At 36.2% G+C, this 19933-nt stretch overlaps 1 protein-coding gene across 2 annotated transcripts in view; it reads right to left on the reverse strand.

The window, feature by feature from the left end:
* The window catches only part of FGF13 (fibroblast growth factor 13), a 589161-nt gene that overhangs the window by 82170 nt on the left and 487058 nt on the right, over positions 1 to 19933 (reverse strand). The window lies entirely within an intron of this gene.

The raw sequence follows: 19933 nt of genomic DNA on the forward strand, positions 1-19933 counted from the left end.
ATTGGTGTGGACACTCTGTGGTACATATTAGAGGTAAACAGACTCAGAGAAGACTTCAGGAATATATAATAAGAATGGCGGGGGCATTTATTACAAATTTGCAAACACAAACTGTAAATACATCCTTTTGTTTCTAACTCCTGTCTACCATCCACATAAGCTCATGGAACCACTGGGCCAAGGCTGATAACCAGGTGATTCTACACGTGTTTGTAGATGTCCTTCTTGCTCTAATCCTTCTCTCCCTGATTAAATTGTATAATATTGAAAAATGAAGAGTATGGGGGAGGGGGAACGAGACTCTCCCTCTGTCACATGTGCCTGCCAACCCACAAAAGATATTTCTGTCTTTTTATATCCTGACCCCCTTGAATCTTTTGTTTTCATGAACAGGAAAATGCATGGCACATTATTAATGAGACTTGAGAAGGGGGCATCTCTCTGTGATCTGTCTGTCTACGGACCTCATTCATTCTCCTCTCTCTTCCACAAAGAGAACTCACAAAGGCCTGTGACCAGAGGGTAAATTCAATCTGGGGCAGAAAGTGAAAGAAAACCATTTTGAAATTGGGTCCAAATCATATTGCTCAATGAACTTAACCATTAATAATGCAGATATTGGCCAGGCGTAGTGCCTCACGCCTGTTATCCCAGAATTTTGGGAGGCTGAGGCAAGCAGATCACCTGAGGTCAGGAGTTTGAGACCAGCCTGGCCAACATGGTGAAACCCTGTCTCTACTAAAAATACAAAATTAGCCAGGCATGGTGGCGCCTGCCTGTAGTCCCAGCTTCTTGGGAGCCTGAGGCATGAGAATCGCTTGAACCCGGGAGGCGGAGGTTGCAGTGAGCCAAGATCAGGCCACCACACTCCAGCCTGGGCGATAAGAGCGAAACTCCACACACGCACACACGCGCGCACACACACACACACACACAAAGCAGATATGTTCGCGTTTTCCTAACTCTCATGTCTATTTCCCAGGTGCTTAAAATTTCAGAGACGAATGTGAATATTACTTTCAAATCTCCAACAGGAAACTATGCCAAAGTCACATCCATCTTGAGAAGGTATAATGAAAGAATTGCAGCCAATCCTAGAGAAGCATATTTTGTTTGTCTTTGCTGTCCCACTGCCATCCTGGGCCAATAGTATGACATTTGTGTAGGGGAAGTAATAAAGAATTCTCTTTTGACACCTATTTCCAAATCCCTTTTTCTCCAGTTTTGATTTGTTCCTAGCAGTTCACATTGTGGCCTTGCTATGGAACTTCCTGGATCTCCTCCATATTTGTAAATTTCAATTATCTCTGCTTATCCCTGGTGGTTCAAACTCTTCTACGCTCTATTCTAAGGTGGGGTCTATTCTCCGTTGTTTCTCCCACGTGTCCGCTCTCCCATTGCATTGTCCACCAACCTCTCTTTTTGACCATGTTCAGAAAGAAAGCATTCTTAGCTTCTTTTTCTAACTCAACTCCCAAAGAGTTCTAGCCTGGCAGGCTGGAAACATATGTTTTAATCCTATCTCTGCCACTAATTGGCTGTGTGACCTTGAGTATGTCATTTCTCCATATTACAGGCCTCAATTTTCCCATCTTTAAAGTAATACTTAGACAAGATTGGCAGTTTTCACTTTGTATTCTTCAGCAATCTAAAAGTAATGAAAAGTAATAAAAGTTCCCTCGCCAATGTTTCAACAGTAGATTTCATCTATTTTAACTGTTTTCATTCAACTGTTTATTTCTCTTTCTCTTTTCATCTGTTTTATATAGTGGAGCTCACTGTATGATTTCTTATGTAAAAAATAAAAATGAAAAGATTCTGGTACTAAAAACAAAACGTTTGGAAACCTCCAGATGACATGTTCCTTAAAGTCCTTTTGGCTCTGGGAGCCTATGATTACTTTTCCCATATGTTCCTGTTCCTACTTCTTTATCTTCCCCTCTTCATACTTCCCATCTCTCTGTTCTCTTCCCACCCCATGAGAACATAAATTCTAAATTGGATTCCAAGGAAAAATGCAAAAGTCCCTTTGATTCCACTCCTCGTGGGTTCACTTGAGAACTAGGTTTTAGCATTCTTTTCAGAGAGAGTTATGTGAGTTATCTGGGCATAGAATGCTGATCGTTCTCTGCCAATCTCTTTTGGCAGGCCTCAGAGGAGCTGTAAGGAAGCTGAGGGGACCTGCTCTCAAGAGGCATCTCCAGGAGAGAGACAGAAACCCAAACAGATGTGACTGTGATGAGTAAAAATGAGAGAACTCAGACAGCCTAATCGGGAGCAGCCTCAGTCCATTCTGAGCAGAAAGGAATTGGCTGTCTTTCTGAAATTCTGAAAATGAGAAATTTCAAACACCCTTCCTATGTGAAGATAAGCTCACTCAGAATCACTTGCCAGTTTGTTCTCCTTCTACACTAACAGTTCACCAAAATATCTGAGTGGGAAGTTACCTGGTCAAGGACTGATGATGAGCTCAAAGAAAGGAAACGTTGGCAGATTCAAATGCACCAACGTCGAGTAACACTGGGATCTCCCCATTCACTAAGTAAGGCAGCAGAGAGAGTATTTACGAGATGAGGTAGCCAAGTACCACCTTTTGTGGTCTAATTATGTACAAAGGCTCAGAGAAACAACTGGATAGAAATACAAATGAGGAGTTTAGAGAAAAGCTAACAGAATAGGCTCTTTTCAGCCAGCCAGGCACAGTGGCTCACACCTGTAATCCCAGCATTTTGGGAAGCTGAGGCAGAAGGATCCCTTGAGCCCAGGAGTTCCAGGCTGCAGCAAGCTATGATCCTGCCACTGCATTCCACCCTGGGTGACAGAGTAAGACCCTGCCTCTAAAAAAAAAGAAAAATAAGAAAAAAGAAAGAAAAGAAATAGACACTTAACTCCAGGAAGAAAAGAAATAGACACTTAACTCCAGGAAGAAAAATGCAATTTAAGGAAATCTTGTTAGTGTCACACTAGAATTCCAGGTAAAGAAAGAGTGACTACTGTATTCTGTTACATACCCTGACACATATATTAGCTGGCAAAGATTAGATCATTTAGGGGAGTTATACTTCAGAAACAAAGGTCTCCAGAACCATCCTTTTACAAACTGATTGGCCTTCCTGAATTGCATTTAGAATGAAAATCCACAAGACCTTAGGCTTGCATCACACTAGGATGGTGGCTTGGTCTTCATTATGTCCTGTTTCTGAGATCATTCTCTAAATACTTAAGCTATAGAATTTACTGATGCTACCTCTGATTTATATTTAAAATCAATTGAGAAAACACTGATTAATTCTGATCCTTAAGAAGAAAAATCCTATAACCCACATACAAATTTCATTGTTCAGTCATAATTTATGAACATTAAAGCCATAAAACGCCCTGATGGTATTAATCATGTCTGTGAATTCAGCACTTCACCATTTAATTAGCCATGGCAGCTGCAACATCGAGAGTTCAAGGCCTCTGATTACCTGCTTGGCCATTTAATCAAGAAAACCTGGAGAGAAATAGCAGCTTTCTGGGGCGGAGGTTTCTCTCTTAATCTTGAGGAGAGAATACAAGGAAATGAGCTTAAGCTTTAATATGTAGGGATTTAAGTTTTGTACAAGGAAAACATTCTTTTCAGTGAGCGTTGTTAAATACTATGATTGATTGCTGATTTTTCTTCTATAAAACCTTTTATGAATACAACAAAAACCTTTTCTATCTAGCTAGGTATGTGGGTTGGTTTCCATTAAGACTATCATTCTGTCATAAAAACTACATGACTATTTGTATAACCATGACCTGCCACCAAGAAGTAATCACTAGGAGAGTGGAAAGGGGCAGTAACACCATTATGAGAAGGCAAAGGTCCCCTCTGATAGGGCATGGGGATTGCTAGTGTTTTTGTTGTTGTTGTTGTTGGTTTGTTTTGTTTTGTTTTGAGATCTGGTCTCTCTGTCACCCAGTCAGGAGTGCAGTGGCGTGATCAGCTCTCTGTAACCTCTAACTCCTGGGCTCAAGCCATGTCCCATCTCAGTCCCCAAGTAGCTGTGACTATGGGCACGTGCCACCACATTTAACTATTTTTTTTTTTCTAAGGCTAAGGTCTCACTTTGTTGCCCAGGCTTGTCTCTATCTATCTCCTGGCTTCAAGTGATCCTCCCGCCTTGGCCTCCCAACGTGCTGGGAATTACAGGTGTGAGCCATAACACAAAGCTAATTGTTAGTGCTTTTGCCTTTGGAAGATCATACTGGATGAACTTGGAGCATGTGGATCAAGGCAGTCACATTCATTTCCTGAAGTTTCTCTCATCCAACTTGCAGAAAACACTTTGTAGACACAATAAATGTATTATTAATCAAATGGGTTGCTTCAGTGGTGACAGAGTGTCTAGAGCCAAGAAAAGCATCAGGTTCTCTAAGTGAATTTGATTCTGTTTTACTCAATAATATTTGAAGATCTTGAAGGAACAATTTCTATTTTATGAACTAAGTGATGGCTAACAAACATTAAGTGAGGTGCTTCTATGGTGAGACATTGATGGCAGGCTAAAAATGTACAAGAATCAGAGGCAAAATATCTGTAACACTGGGTTCATTTCTTGCCCAGTGAACTAGGTAACCTAAATGAAAAGCTAGGGGAAAAAATGATGGAGGATTTGAGGCAATGGCAGACAACCTAATTTTTCTGGATTTAAGCCAATTCAGGAAATAAAGTTACTGGAAGGTGACCTAAACTCAGTATTTGAGGAAAGGAATGCAGTGTGGGCAAATGATCTAGTGTCTGTTATTATTTAGCATATGGAGGCAAGATTCACAACCAGCATTAAGGAACACTGGATGGATTTCCTACTTGCCAATGGCACTGTTTGCTCCAATTTCCTATCAAGAATTTATATTTTTTAAAGCAACAGAGAGGTAATGGGAAAATGCTTTAGTGTTCCCTCAGGATTAAGAGTCTTAACACATCTCTTTTCAGACACTGACCAAGATTTGGGGAGAAGAACCTGGTATATTCAGAGAAAATACTATCCTCCATATTCTAAGGAGGAGATGAAAGACAGGTTGATAACCCACCTGAGAACTGTGCAGATGCCCTAGATGATTTTTAAGCTCTCCCTTCTGCTTTAGATTTGTTTTTCCCAAAACTGGGGTTGGAAATGGTGATAACACTCAATAAATACTATGGTTATAATTGGACAAGCAACTTGTTAAGTGCTATAACCTTAATCCCTTTAATCCTTACAACAACATGTAAGGTAGGTATTATCATTATTGCCATTGCAAAGGTGAGAAAAGTGAAGCCTGGAAAGACTAAGTGATATGACTATGGTTTCCTGGCTAGTACATAAGTGGAAGTGCAAGTATTTAAGCTAAGGATCCTTAGCCAAAAAGTACATTTATGTATACAAGGCCAGACCTTTAAATACTACTTCTTTCCTCATTGGCAGTGGGTCTGGAATTTGGGTTGCTCAACAGTGGTGCCTGGATGTGACTATCTTTTGGCTTGGGGGACTGAACGAGATGAAATATAGCATGATTTTTCTAATCAGTTTTTTTTTCTTTAACAAAAGTGAATTATGAAATAAAAATAATACATATGATCTATGCCTAGTTATAAGCACAGTTCATAACACTCAATAACTTCTTATAGCAATATTTAAAGAAAACATTGCTAACTTTCTCATGAAAATTATAGGATTATAAAGCACTACTTAATGTTATTCTATGTTTCCTAGCCCAAGAAATAGTTTAACACTAGAACCTGTTTTGACTCAGGTAATCTGGGACTTTGGAATGCTATGAGACCCAAAGGACGCTTCCCGGCCTTTCTCTCCATCACTACTTAGCAGAGACAAGAAGTTAAAGCACTCCAAACACTCAGTTCTTTTCATATAGGAAAAACTGGCTTTCCACACTGTAAGCTTTTTTGTGCCATCTGTTTTTAGCTACAGGAAGCTTGAGTTCAGCCAAAAGAGAGAAAAATATTATACACAGTGTATTCACTTCCATACTCGGAAGCCCATGACTATCCTTTTGCAATTAGGAGCTTCTCCAATATCTATTCTAGCTAATTTGCTCTAACTTTTCTCTTCTGACAAACAGTTAAAAGTACAGTCAACAGACTGAAATTATTTAGTAACTTTTCGTGCAACCACTGAAGGCCTCAAGCAATTTTAGAAACTGATTTCCTAACAGAAGCCTTGATGCTTACCTAATGATTTCATTTTAGAGAAGAGATCTGAGGCAAGAGAAGTTGAATACATTTGGCTTGGGCCATTTGTTCATTTGTTCATTCATTAATTTATTCATTCAACATTTACTGTGAACTATTTGCCAAGTACTGAGCTAAGACCTGAAGGATGCAAAAATACTAATAGCTCTAATGTATTGAGCACCAACTCTACTCCGGGCACTATTCAAAGTACAATAAATCATTACTTATGTCATTGATATGTTCTTGAAAACTGCAATTTTAAGCGAAATGACATAACGAAACCAAATTTTTTTTCTCATCAACATTATAAGGAAACAATATTGAAAGAAATGACATTATTCGAAGACCTGCTGTATGTCATCTCACTTAAAGTTGCAATTTCCAAGAACTTATTTATGACATTTAAGCGAGGACTTATTGTACTTTGTTTACTCTTTTAATACTTATAATAACCTTATGAACTTATCTCCATTTTACAGATTAAGAAGCTGAGATGAAGAAAGGGTAATGCATTCATTAGTGTAGGGAGTGGTGGAGTCAGAATTTAAATTTGTGCATACTGCCTTTATATTTCATGTTTTAAAAAACGACTCTACTGCCTCTCCAGTGACTGTCCCTGGCCTCAAGTGGAGGAGAAAGAGAAGTAAATAGTTAACTAAAACACAAGTGTGGTAAGCACTTTAAGAATGATACTAAATATCCAGTGTTTTCAGAGCCCAAAGAGGGTGCAGCTAACTCCGTGGGCAGGAGGGCAGGAGGGCGGGAATTGAATCCAGCTTCAGAAAACAAAACCTGTCACTGAAGATGAATGTGGGAGGATGGGAAGAAGCTCAGAAGTTGGGGAACGAAATTAGGTAAAGCCAGACTTCAAACCTGGATTTCAACGGACTACTGGTACTATATTCTTCTTACTAGGCCATATTACTTTCCCTCAGCTAAAGAATTTGCAAAACCTTAGATTTTTATATCACTACCCTTTGAACATCAACCACTGGGGACTGGGAGAAATCGACTATGCTATGTGGATATTCTGATGAACATTTGTAAGTTTTTATTCCTTGCTTTAAAGAGATCGTCTTCTTTTTCCTACTGATCGCATTCAGTACATATTGTCAACATTGATGTTCAAGTATACAGTTGTTACTGATTTCTGCCTGGCAACAGCAGAGGGTGTAGTAGAAGTAATCCCTTTAGAAAGATGCCAATAAAAATGAAAATTACATTGGCATGTATGTCATGGTAAGTCAGCCATTCTCCTGATATAACTGGCGTGAGGTTGGAGACCAGAGATTTTTCACATGGGCAGTCAATAAATAATTTTTATGATGATAAAACTTTAAGGTAACAAATTAAAGATTGTGTGAAAAGACTGTCCAAGCCAGGTAATGCCAGTAATTCATCTATATAGATTTCAGTATTCCTATAGGAGAGGAACAACTAGGATTTGGTTGGTATTTGAATATATTGAAAACATATTGAAAATTTCCCTGCTCACTGTATTCCTCTTCAATTGTGCTTAATCAGTTTTTCTATTGCTGTGCTTCAATTCTGGAAATTTAGCTATCAACTCTTTACTTATTGCCTCTCTTTAAATCTCTGTTGTTCTACTGAAACTTCTATTAGGTGCATCCTACCTATTCTTCCATAAAACATAGAAATAACGGATAAAATATTCATTTTATTTAGTCTCTCCCTCATGATTCCTTACTTCTCTTTCCTAGTTCCATCTCTGTATCTTTCTTTGCAAAATCTGGGTGCTTCACTGATCCCCTCTTTAGCTGGATTTATCTGTTGATTTTGTTTTTATTTCATTGGTAGAAATACTATATATTATACAATAATATTTTATGAATGGCATACAAAATTATATCTATACACACAAATGTTATATATAAAATATATATACACACATATATTAAATACATATATATATTTACAATTTCTGTTTGGTGTTTGATAATATGTCTATTTTTTCATAACGTTCTGATCATATCTTAAGAGTTTTATTCCTTTATCTTACTGAACATTTTGATCACACTTATGCACTTATGTTAAAGCCTCTTTCATATTGCCTTATTTCTGGAATATGAATTACTCTGGTTATTGTCACTGCTGACCTACCTCATTCCAAAGAAGAATTGAAGTGGCTTACAAAAAGGTGCACAAGAAAATAAAATTGAAACACAAATAAAGAAACATGAGAGTGAACGACCAAGAGTCAGATGGTAGAGGAGGCCAGCAGGGTTTCCAACCAAGGTTTCTAACTCTTAGTCTCACTCCCTTTCAGCTCCATTAGGCTGCCTCCAAAAGCTTTTGAACCACTGGGTGGTGACTGGCAAGAGATTTGTTGGCATTAATAAAAAAGTAGCAACAATTTTGACCTCACAAAGCAAACAGCCCAGTATCTATTTGAATAATCTCCCATCAAATGTAAGCACTGAAAATTGAATCCAAACTTGAATTACGGCAATTATCCTGCTTGGATTAGAAGCCTAATCAACCAACAGACACAAGTAAGGTGAAATGAGCTGAAACCACAGAGAAAATTGGCCCATGAGAGGACAGGGGCCTGGGTTTAATTTTCAGAGCTACATATATGTTTAAAAAGGTAGCTCTATTTCTGAGATAATCTAATTCAATTTTGATCACATCACATTTTATAGATATCCACCTGCTCCCGGGTTTTGATGAGAGTTTAAATAATAAAGTGGCTTTACTTGGATCCTATGCTTCAACTAGTATCACAGCTATCATTTTCTTAAGTGTTGTACTGAAATTGAAAATGATAATATCTATAAAACCTCTCTAGTGCTGACATTTCCAAGTCTCTTTTCCAGCACAAACAAAATTAGAAAATGAAAAATATAACCTTTCCCACTCTGTAGTTTCTTTACAGGGTATAAAATAGAAAGGTAGTCTATATTCAAGAATTATGGCCAACTAATAGGAATAATAATAACAGTGATAATAATAATAGCAGCTAACATTTTCCCAAGCATTTACTCTGAGCCAACCATTGTTCCAAATGCTTTACATGTGTTAACTTATCCAAATCTCATAACAACCTCCTGAGGTTAGGTACTGTTATTAGCTTTATGTTATAGGTGAGGAGAAAAGATACTATGAGATTAAAAATTTTGCCTAAGGTCACACAGCTAATGGATGGTGGAAGTAGGATACTAACTCAGACAGTCCTGCTACACACAGATATGCAAATAATCCTGATTTATAGTTATTTGGTCAGAGGGACGGATTGTATATTTTATGAATGATTTCAGACCCTCTTCTACTCCCTCTTACTTTCTTTCTGTTTATATCACTGTCAATTAACTTTCCAGTAGTAGAGGCTCAGAGATGGTAAAACTACCACTAAATTTATAGAAAGTTGTATGAATTTCTTTAAGAAGTGGGAATACTTCTCCTTTCCTCAGTTTTTTCCTATTTATGGCCATTGCAGTAATTTCTATCATCCTTTGCAGCTTTGAAATCACTTCTTCACATGTAAACAGCTCACCCTGGTGTTGCCATGGAGATTTATATCAATGCCATGAGCCAGGGCCTAATTTGCGCATTCTGCTGATTAACAGGAGTATTTGCTAATCCCTGCCAAGCTCTCCCATCCACTGCCATGACTAATCTCACCGGTTGGCGATGCGTGGAATTCATGAATGCTAGAAACCCATCATCTTAGGTTATTTAACACTTCAATTCTGTTCAGTAACAACTTAATTAAGTCTCGAGGGGAAAAAAAGGTCAACAGAAAAATAAAATTAAACCTTTTAAGAAATTAGTTAACAAGAAGGGAACGTTAGAATTCACTGCTGTGAAGCAGAACTAATAACACAATAATGCAATATAACATAAATGGTACATTTCATCTTGGGTACTCAGGGGGTGATTATCTGACCAAAAGGTAACTATCATTTATTAAGAGAATTCTCTGAGCTTGTCAGTGTGCTAGGTGCTTCAACATATGTTATTTCTTTCATTTTCACAACACTCCTATGAGGTAGGGTGTTTTTATGTTTGTTTTGTTTTTATCAGGTAAGAAAATTAAGGCCCAGAGAAGTTGAGTCATTAGCCCAAATTCACACAACCAGCAAGTGACACTATGTGAACAAAGCTAGGACCACCCAATCGTGTCCGACTCCTTGCATACCACTTGAGTGGAACTGTGCTCGGAGCTTACTTTCCATCCAATATTTTGATTTTCTGGAAGACAGAAATAAGACAGATGAAGAGAAGCTGCATGGAAATAGATTAGGGCTCATTTTGATGAAGACATTTCCAACAATAGGGTTTGTATAAAAATAGGTAGCATGGACTATCTTGAAAGGTAATCAATGTCTTGTCACTGGCAATGTTCATAGAAGGGCCATGGGATCACACAGACCTATTCCAGTACCAATCAGATGTTGTGGAAGGGATTCTTGCATTTAGTAGATGTTTGAATGGTATCATCATAGACCCTTTTGTCAAAGCCCTCACACAAAGACTACCAGAGAAACCTGCTGATCATACAAAGCTGGGTATGTGAAACACACTAAGCAAGAGAAAGTCCCCCTTGACAGAGTCTCAGTACTATGTTAAAAAGGAGGAGTTAGCAAAGAGTACTTACAGGGTTTTCAAGGCTGGGGTTAGTCAAAGGTAATTCATTTTAGGACAGAAGTTTTTAAGTATAGTGTTAACCACAATGCAGGTTAGAATTTGTAAACTAGGCGAATTGCTGGAATAGTCAGTGGTCTTATCTTTAGGACACATAAGCCATGTGGAATTACTATTAAAACAGTCTGAGCTAAAAACCAATAAAAAGCAAAGAAACTCTCACAAACCAGAGGAGATTGAGGAGGTATAATGACTAAATGCACTGTGCTATCCTGGATTGAATCCTGGAACAGAAAAAGGGCCTTAGTGGAAAACCTGGTGAAATCCAAATAAAGTCTGGGGTTTAGTTGATAATGTACCAGTGTTGATTTCTTAGTTTTGACAGACGTACCATAGTATGTTAACTTTAGGGAAACCTACATGAAGGGTATATATGAATTCTCTGTACTATATTTGCAACTTTTCTGTAAACTTAAAATTATTCAAAACATTTTTATAAGTTTATTAAAAATATTTGGCGTTTCATTTGTCTTTCACATCATAGTTGGCTTCAATTTATCTGTTTTGCGAGCTATGGTTCAATATGTTTTACAACTTACAGTTTACTTCATTTCTTACCTTGATCTGGAAACCACCTCAGAGAACCATCTGGTCTGAAAAGAGTTTCTACTTAATTCGAACTATGGGGAAATAAGTAATGCGGTATTATGGGACTGGAAAAGATGTATGTAAAATAAGGCCTATTTTTCACCCAGTCTTTTTTTCCCTCTAACTTTATAATTTCTGGAGTTAAGGGGACCATCTTGAGTACACAAATAATACTGCACCAACAGGTCTGTAGGAGAAGCATGCACATCCTTCGTCACTGCTAATAGAAAAGCAACAAGTAAAGACTACTGAAGGCCATGATATGGTTATTTACCCAGGGGATACAACTCCCTGGATCTAAGAGCCAGTGCACGAGAAGTCAAAATGGGTCAAGAACAGTTCCTTTATGTCTCATTCAATCAGAAACTGCACACTTGTTCTTCCTAAGCAGTACGGTAAGATTTTTCAGCATTAAGAGTGCCAGCACCAGACATTATGAATTTCAAGTCTGTACTTCTTCAGGGAAGCTGGCTGCAGATGGTGTTCATGATTGCAGTAGAGAAATGCCATTTAGGGCAATGAGTATTGATAATATAATGGATTTTTTCCTAACGGTATTTGGCATGTATTTCTACTGATATTTACTTTTAGGTACTCAGGAAGCTTGAAGTTCCTCCCCCCCACAACCCTCCTGTAAAAATATTATATTATTGGTAATGGACAAAGCATGACTTTGCATTTGCAAAAGTAAGCACTAGGCATTATAATAAGGCAACATTTGTTGTGGGTTTGCACATAACTAGAAACAGCATCGAGTTGTATAAAAGTTGCATTGTCATTGCCATTTTTCAAACTACAGGCTTGGTGGAATGTCGGAAAAAAACATCCTGGGGTTTGAGTATCAGTTTTCCTGCCAACTCGTCTTAAACTTCAGGAAAGCTCCATCTGTACTCTGGGCATCTACTTCCACACCGATAAAATGACAGATCTAAGTTATATGACCTCCAAGGCCTATGGACATGAAAATTCTTCGAATTTAGTTAGTCCACCACTAATCAAAAAGACAATAGTTTTGAGGGCTTTCATTTGCTACATCAAATTGAAAAAAAAAATCATGCAGCACAGGAATCCTGAAGCCCTGGGGTAAGCTTCCCCCTTAGTGCAGAAGAGGACTATATGGCAGAGTGGTTAAGAGCATGGGCTTTATAACTAGGAAACTTAATTGTGAATCTTGATCCAGTAGCACATTAGATATGTGACTTTAGAATGCTATTTAACCTCTCTGATCTTCAATTTTTTCTATTGTGAAATTTAAATAACTGTAGTGTCTACCTCCTAGGGTAATTGGGAGAACCAAATGGTTAATATTTGTAAAGAGTTTAGCATGTGCTTTGCATGTAGTACACACTCAATAAATTGTAGTTGCTGCTTTTGTTATTCTTCTTGTTGATATACATACACTATTAAAGATAGCTTTATCTGCACATACATTTTGACAAAAAGTCATAATCTCTTATCTACTGTAGACCAACTGAGACGACTGATACTCAGTTGAGACCTCTAATGGCCTCCCATCTCCTCAGCTTGCCCTAGTATGGGCTGTGTGAAATGGAGAAGAATAATAGCAAATACTTATATTGCACTTACTCTATGCACCAAACACTGGTCTTACACATGTATTAATTAACCTAATCCTACTGATGAGGTAGGTACTGTTATTACTCCTAACTTTTGGATGATAAAACTGAGAGGGAGGTTAAACAATTTGCCCAAATGGCAGCTAGTACATATCAGAATCAGGATTTGGTCACAAACAGTCTGGCTCTGGAGTCCCTACTTTTAACACTTCACTTTGCTGCCATAATGACAGCTCATATTTGGTAAGTGCCTACCAAGTACCAAGCTCATTATAAACCATATCTGTAATCGTTACAATAATCCTTCAAAGTAGGTATTATGTGTATCTCATTTTTTTCTGATATGGAAAGTGATGCTCAGAAAGACTAACTTGCCCGACATCACATAATGAAAAGGAATAAGATTCATTTTTTTTTTTTAACTCAGAGGCTTTAGGAAATAAGGCAAATTTTACTCTGTATCAAATATCTAGAAGGGTTAGTAACTGCAACACCAACATTCTGTCTGGGAAATATGCATAGCACCCCTATCAATGAGACACAGGAAGCAGTAGCCTTCATTGAAGCCCCCCCTGCTGCTAGTTCAGGCCCCCCAGGCACTGGGGAGATCTGTAGATCTCTTCAACAAGAAGATTTTCTCTTATATAAAGGGAGAGAGTTACTGAAGCACATAAAGAAAGCTATCTTATGAAATTCAAATTTGTTCAACCTTCCTGAGAATGAATCTTAAGTGAACAAAATAACATTCTGACTAAAGCCCATAATCACATTACTTTCTACACGATGAAATACAATGAGATGCATAGAGAAAATAACTGTGGAACAAATCCACCCTATTTAATTATATGGGAGAACAGTTATAGATTTACCATAGAAATACATAGGATATCAATGTGAAGCTAATACATTCTTCATACTCTACTAAGAAAATGTACCTAGGAAAAACGTGGAACTAGGCTAATGATTAATATTTTCTTGTCTTTAAATTAGGTGTTTGAATGTATAGCCCATAAACAATGCTCCCCAAAGCATTACAGTGAACATGAACAATAAAGAGATGGAAAAACATATATGTTCTGCAATTTCATGCTTTCATCTTTGGACATTAATTTCATGTAACTCATTTCGATTTTGTGCAAAAAATGTCTCCCAAGTTCAAAAGGTTGTAACAATAAATATGAAAAAGAAGACAGATGGGAAAACTTATATGTTAACAGTGACTTTTATTCATCCAATATTTTCATATTATATTATCCTTTCCAAAGTCAAACTTAGCAAAAACTAAAGAAAAATGCGTGAATTAATACTCTGAAGAGGATCCTTACATGCAGTAAAATATAAACACATTTATATTAGATCAAAGCCTTTTATGAACCATAAGCCATCATGGAATGGCTTATTTGATAATATTTCACTCTAAGTGATATAATTTTTGCAACTTTCTTGTTTTGGCTCTGTGGGTTATAACTCCTGGTTCTCCAGAGTTTCAGAGTGGAATCCATCTCTCATCTAGCATTTAAATGGGGAGTATCTCCCATTCCCAAATACTCCATCCCTTGAGCCATTGCCCCTTGAAACTTTAAAGACTATTTTCATTTAAAATTTACCAAGAACAAACTCTGGTATCCAAATTGGAGACTGGGTTTAACCAGGCAATGTGTGTAATTATTGCTTAGTCAAGTATGCAGAGAGTTTTGGAATATTAGGTGGCTGGTGGATATTTTATTTACATTATATTGAGTTCACATACTTCTGCGATAATGGTCCTCAGGCACAAGTCTAACATATGCTAGTAAACAAATTTCAGAAAGTATGAGTTAAAACCCTCCCACACTCTAGGCTTTACAATGAGTGGGAAATAGTGACCATCTACTATTGGGAGAGGGGAAGGAGGGCTGAGAGATACCTCCTCTCCCAGTCCTAGGTGCATAGTACAGGAAGGCTAGGAATAACATCTGAGAGACACCCCATGGCCATTGAGTACCTTCAGTACACTGATTACCACCCATTGACCCTCTACTGTTGTGAAGCGTAAAAAATATAAGAGAGAATACACCCTCCTGCCTGTGTTATGGAACACAGAGCTTGCAGAAGTATGGCGTTAAGAGAACAGAGACAAACCATCCAGGTACTCAGAGCTAAAGCATTGCTGTAGATAAGATGGTGATCCTGCTCCTAAATAAGGTAAAGTCTGTGGTGAACTGAATGTCACTAAAGCTCAGATCTAGATCAATATAAGAGTAGATTGATCCCAAACAAAATACTAATGGCCTAATAGAAGAAAAGGTATTCTCATTTTTGGACATTGACATAATTTACTTCAGTTTCTGTTCTTTTACACATAGTGACTTGCCTTCAAGTAGAAATTAGATAAACAACAAGAAAAGACTTACAAAAAAAGGAAGAATATATGAAACATACTCAAGTGATAGATCTGAATCTCAGAGATGGCCCAGATTATGGGATTATCAAACAGGGACCATAAAATAACTATGATACATATTTTAAAAGGTCTAGTGAGAAAAGCAAATGACATGCTTGAATAAATGTATTATTTACGTATGGCAATGGAAAGTACAAATAGAGAAAAAATTGAAAAGCTAGAAATAAAATGTAGAATGTCAGAGATGAATTCTTTTTAAGAGCTAATCAGTTGACTGAATATAGTAGAGAAAGGAATTTGTGACTTGGATACATTTGAAAACAAAGTATCCAAATGCAACAGAAAGAAAGAAAACAGTCAAAAAAAATTGGAACAGTGTGTGATATCTGTGGGACAATAGGAAACCATCTGGCACATGAGTAATTTGGAGTCTCAGGAGAAGAGAGAATCAAGCAGAAGTATATGAGGGGATAATGGCCAAGAATTGTTCAAAATCAATGGAAGACAACATGTTATGTATCTAAGAATCTCAGAGAATATCGAATAAGACTAATAAAACAAACAAACAAACAAACAAACAAACAAAAAACAGCTAAGCATATCATAGTCAAACTGCTAAAAACCAAAGATAATGAGAAAATCTTGGAAGCAGGCAGAGAAAACAGAAACACTACCTACAGTGGGACTACAATAAGAGAGATATATAACTGCTGACCAAAACAATGAGGGAAAGAAGACAATGGAATATCTCATCTTTAAAGTGCTGAAAGAAAAATAAAATCTGCCAAACTTGAATTACATATCCAGCAAAAATATTCTTCAAAGATAAAGGTAAAATAAATAAGTTTTCAGAAAAAAAGAAACAAAGAATTTTTCTCCAGCAGATAAACACTAAATGAACAAAAAATGTTCTTTATAATGAAGGAAAATTATATCACATAAAAATCCAATTCTGCAGGAAGAAATGAAAAACACGAAGAGTAAATAAATTTGTAAAATATTAAAGATATTTATTTTGAAAACAATGTGTGCATGTCCGGGCCTGTCGTGGGGTGGGGGGAGGGGGAAGGGATAGCATTAGGAGATATACCTAATGTAAATCATGAGCTAATGGGTGCAGCACACCAACATGGCACATGTGTACATATGTAACAAACCTGCACGTTGTGCACATGTACCCTAGAACTTAAAGTATAATAATAAAAAAAATAATAATGTGTGCATGTATATAGAAATTACATCAATGAGTATTGACTGCTATTAAAAATAATAAAACTGTAATGAAAGGTTTATAGCACATACAGAATAAAATATGAGAAAACAATCATGAAGGTTGTAAGAAAATTGGAAGAATAATGTTGTAAATGTCTTACCTTGTTTGTGAAGTAATAGAATATGTTTTGAAAGTAGCAGAGATAATTTAAAGATGCATATTGTAATCTTGAGAAACTGCCAAAAATAATAAAAATAATGTAATACAAAAGTTATTTGATTCACTCCCAAAACATTAAAAAAGAAAAACAGAGGGACACAGAGAAGATGGGACAAATAGAACTCAAATACTAAAATGGAAGATTTATATCCAAACACATCAACAATTACAATAAAATGGACTGAAAAGCAAAATAAAAGTCAGAATTTGGGAGCTAGAAAAAGAGAGACTCAATTACATATTGCTTACAAGAAACAGACATTAAACATAAAGGCACATAAACAATAACAGTCAAAAGATAGAAAATATACACATTGCAAACACTAATCCTAACAAAGATGGTGTGGCTGTATAACTATCAGATAAGGTGGACTTCATGGTGAAGGATATTATCAGAGATAATGGGGGAAATGTCATAATTATAAAATGGTCAATTAATCAATAATACACAAATTCCTACGTGTGTGTACCTACTAACAAAGGCACTACATATTTGAAGCAAAAAATTGATAACACTAAAAGAAAACATAGGTAAATCCATAATCATAGTTGGAACTTGCAATACTCATCTTTCAAAAATTGACAGAAATTGTATACAAAGTCAGAATATAGAAGAATTGTACAACACTGTCAATCAATTTGACCTGATATAAACATATAGAACTGACCAACAGCAAATAACACATTAATTCACGTGAAATATTCACCAAGTAAACCATAAGCTGAGCCATAACCCAAATTTAAATACATTCATAAGAAATCAGAGTATATTATCTGACTGCCAAATATCAAGCTTGGAATTAACATGCAGAATGTACATAGACCACCCCCTCAATAAGAAATCAAACATTATATATCTAAATAAGTCATGAGTAAAAAAAAAAAAAATCAAAAAGAAGGTTAGAAAATAGGTTGAATTGAATGATAAAGTACAATATATCAAAACAATGAAGTTAATGTAAAGCTGTTATTATAGGAAAATTTGTAGCTTTAAATGCCTTCACTCAAACAGAAGAAAGTTATAAAATAAATGATTTATGTTTCCACCTTAAGAAACGAAAAAAACTAATTAAACCCCAAATAAGTAGGAAGAAAGAAGTAATAAAAATGAGACAGGAAATCAGTGACAGAAAACAAATGGAGATAATCACCAAAGCCAAAAGTTGGTTCTTTGAAAAGATTAATACAATTTTAAAGCGCTAGCAAGACAGACCAAGAAAGAGAGAAAAAAATGAATCATTAATATAATAAATAGAAGTGGAGATATCACTAGAGATGTTACAGACATTAAAAAGATACTAAAGAGCTACTGTGAACAACTCAATAAGATAAGAAAATAAAGATTGGCAAAAGACTTGAACAAATACTTCCTTAAAGAATATGTACAAATTACCAATAAACACATGACAAAGTACTCAACATCATTAGTCATTAGGCAGATGCAAATTATTACCAAGATGCAATGCTACCATATACATGCAAGAATGAATAGAATGAAAATAATTGACAACCCTAAAAGCTGATGATTATGTAGAACAACCAGAACTCTCATACATCACTTGTGGGGATATAAAATGGTACAGCATTTGGGAAAATTCTTAGGCAGTAGCTCAAAAAGTTAAACTTATATCAACTTTATGACCCAATAATTTCACTGCTAGGTTTTTGTCCAAAAGAAATAAAAACATTTGTCCACAAAAAGATTGGCAAAAAATGTTTATAGCAGCTTTACTCATTTAAGCTAAAAGCTAGAAACAATCCAGATATCTCTGAATGAGAGAATAGATACACAAACTGGCATATTCATGCAATGGATACTAGTCAGCCATAAAATGTAGTGACTTACTGATATACACAGAAAAATAGGTGAATTTCACAAACATTATTCTGGGTGAAAGTAGCCGGACACACAAAAAAGCACAAAATGTAATGCTTCCATTTCTATGAAGTTCTAAAATAGGAAAAATGAACCTATGGTGGTAGAAGTAAGTTAAGTGGCAGAGAAATGTTGACTAGGAAAAGCCATGTGGAACCTTTTTGGGGTGATGAAAATATTCCAGATCTTGAAAGAGGAATAAATTCCACGAGTATGTGTATTTTGAAAAACTGATAAAAGTACTTAACATCTGAGCACTTTATTTTATATAAATTACACTTAAATTGAAAAAAAAACTTTAAAAGCAATACACAACTGCTTGTGTATGGGTGGGCGAGGGGACGACAACAATGAAGACTAGTGAGTCACTGGTGCAGAAGAATACTTACAGAAGTGAGATGTGGATGGTCTTCCTGTATCAGAATCACATGGAGTGCTTATTAAAATGTAGATCCTTGGGTTCCAACCAACTCAGTTTGAAATCTTCAATTTTAGCCAGTTTCACAGAGGATATTGATGGCACACACTAAAGTTTGGGAACAGCTGGGCTGCAGAATTTTCCGCCCAGAATACAGAATTTTCCCATATAGAAATAATGTAGTTAGACAACATTGAAGCTAATGCTCAAAATGTGATTTTGGATATTTTCATGAGTTATGAGTGTTATGAGTCAGCTTTCATATGTCTATAAAATCAGATTATTTTATTTTATTGCAATGAGCTGACACTTATTTTTAGTTGGATCTTTGAAACTGGGCATCTTACAGAAACTGTAACTGGGATTCTAAATCTTTTTGTGTTATTTATACATGAATTGTCAATATGTATTCATGTAAAAATGTTTAAAGAATGTTTAAGCATCAAAATAATAGCTTTGTTTCTATTAAGCATAAAGCATTCATGTAATTGCTATTAGGAACATAAACACACATGCCTGGGATTAATAGCTACCAAAGACTAACAACCTCTTATATTGTAATCTAAAATATATAAAGATCTTTCAATCAGAATGGTAACAATCAACCAATGAACAAACCAAAACTTGCTGAAAATCTACTATATCTGGGATAGGATGGCATTACATGAACCAAAGACTGGCTTCAGTGTTCATTAATCACAAATCTTGGTCATGTTATGTAACCTCTCTGAGCCTCAGTTCCCCTCAGTATTAAAATGAGGAAAACAATAATCTACATTGTGCAGTTACTGT

This window comes from Pan paniscus, chromosome X, assembly GCF_029289425.2.
Source record: "Pan paniscus chromosome X, NHGRI_mPanPan1-v2.0_pri, whole genome shotgun sequence".
NCBI classification, from domain to species: domain Eukaryota; kingdom Metazoa; phylum Chordata; class Mammalia; order Primates; family Hominidae; genus Pan; species Pan paniscus.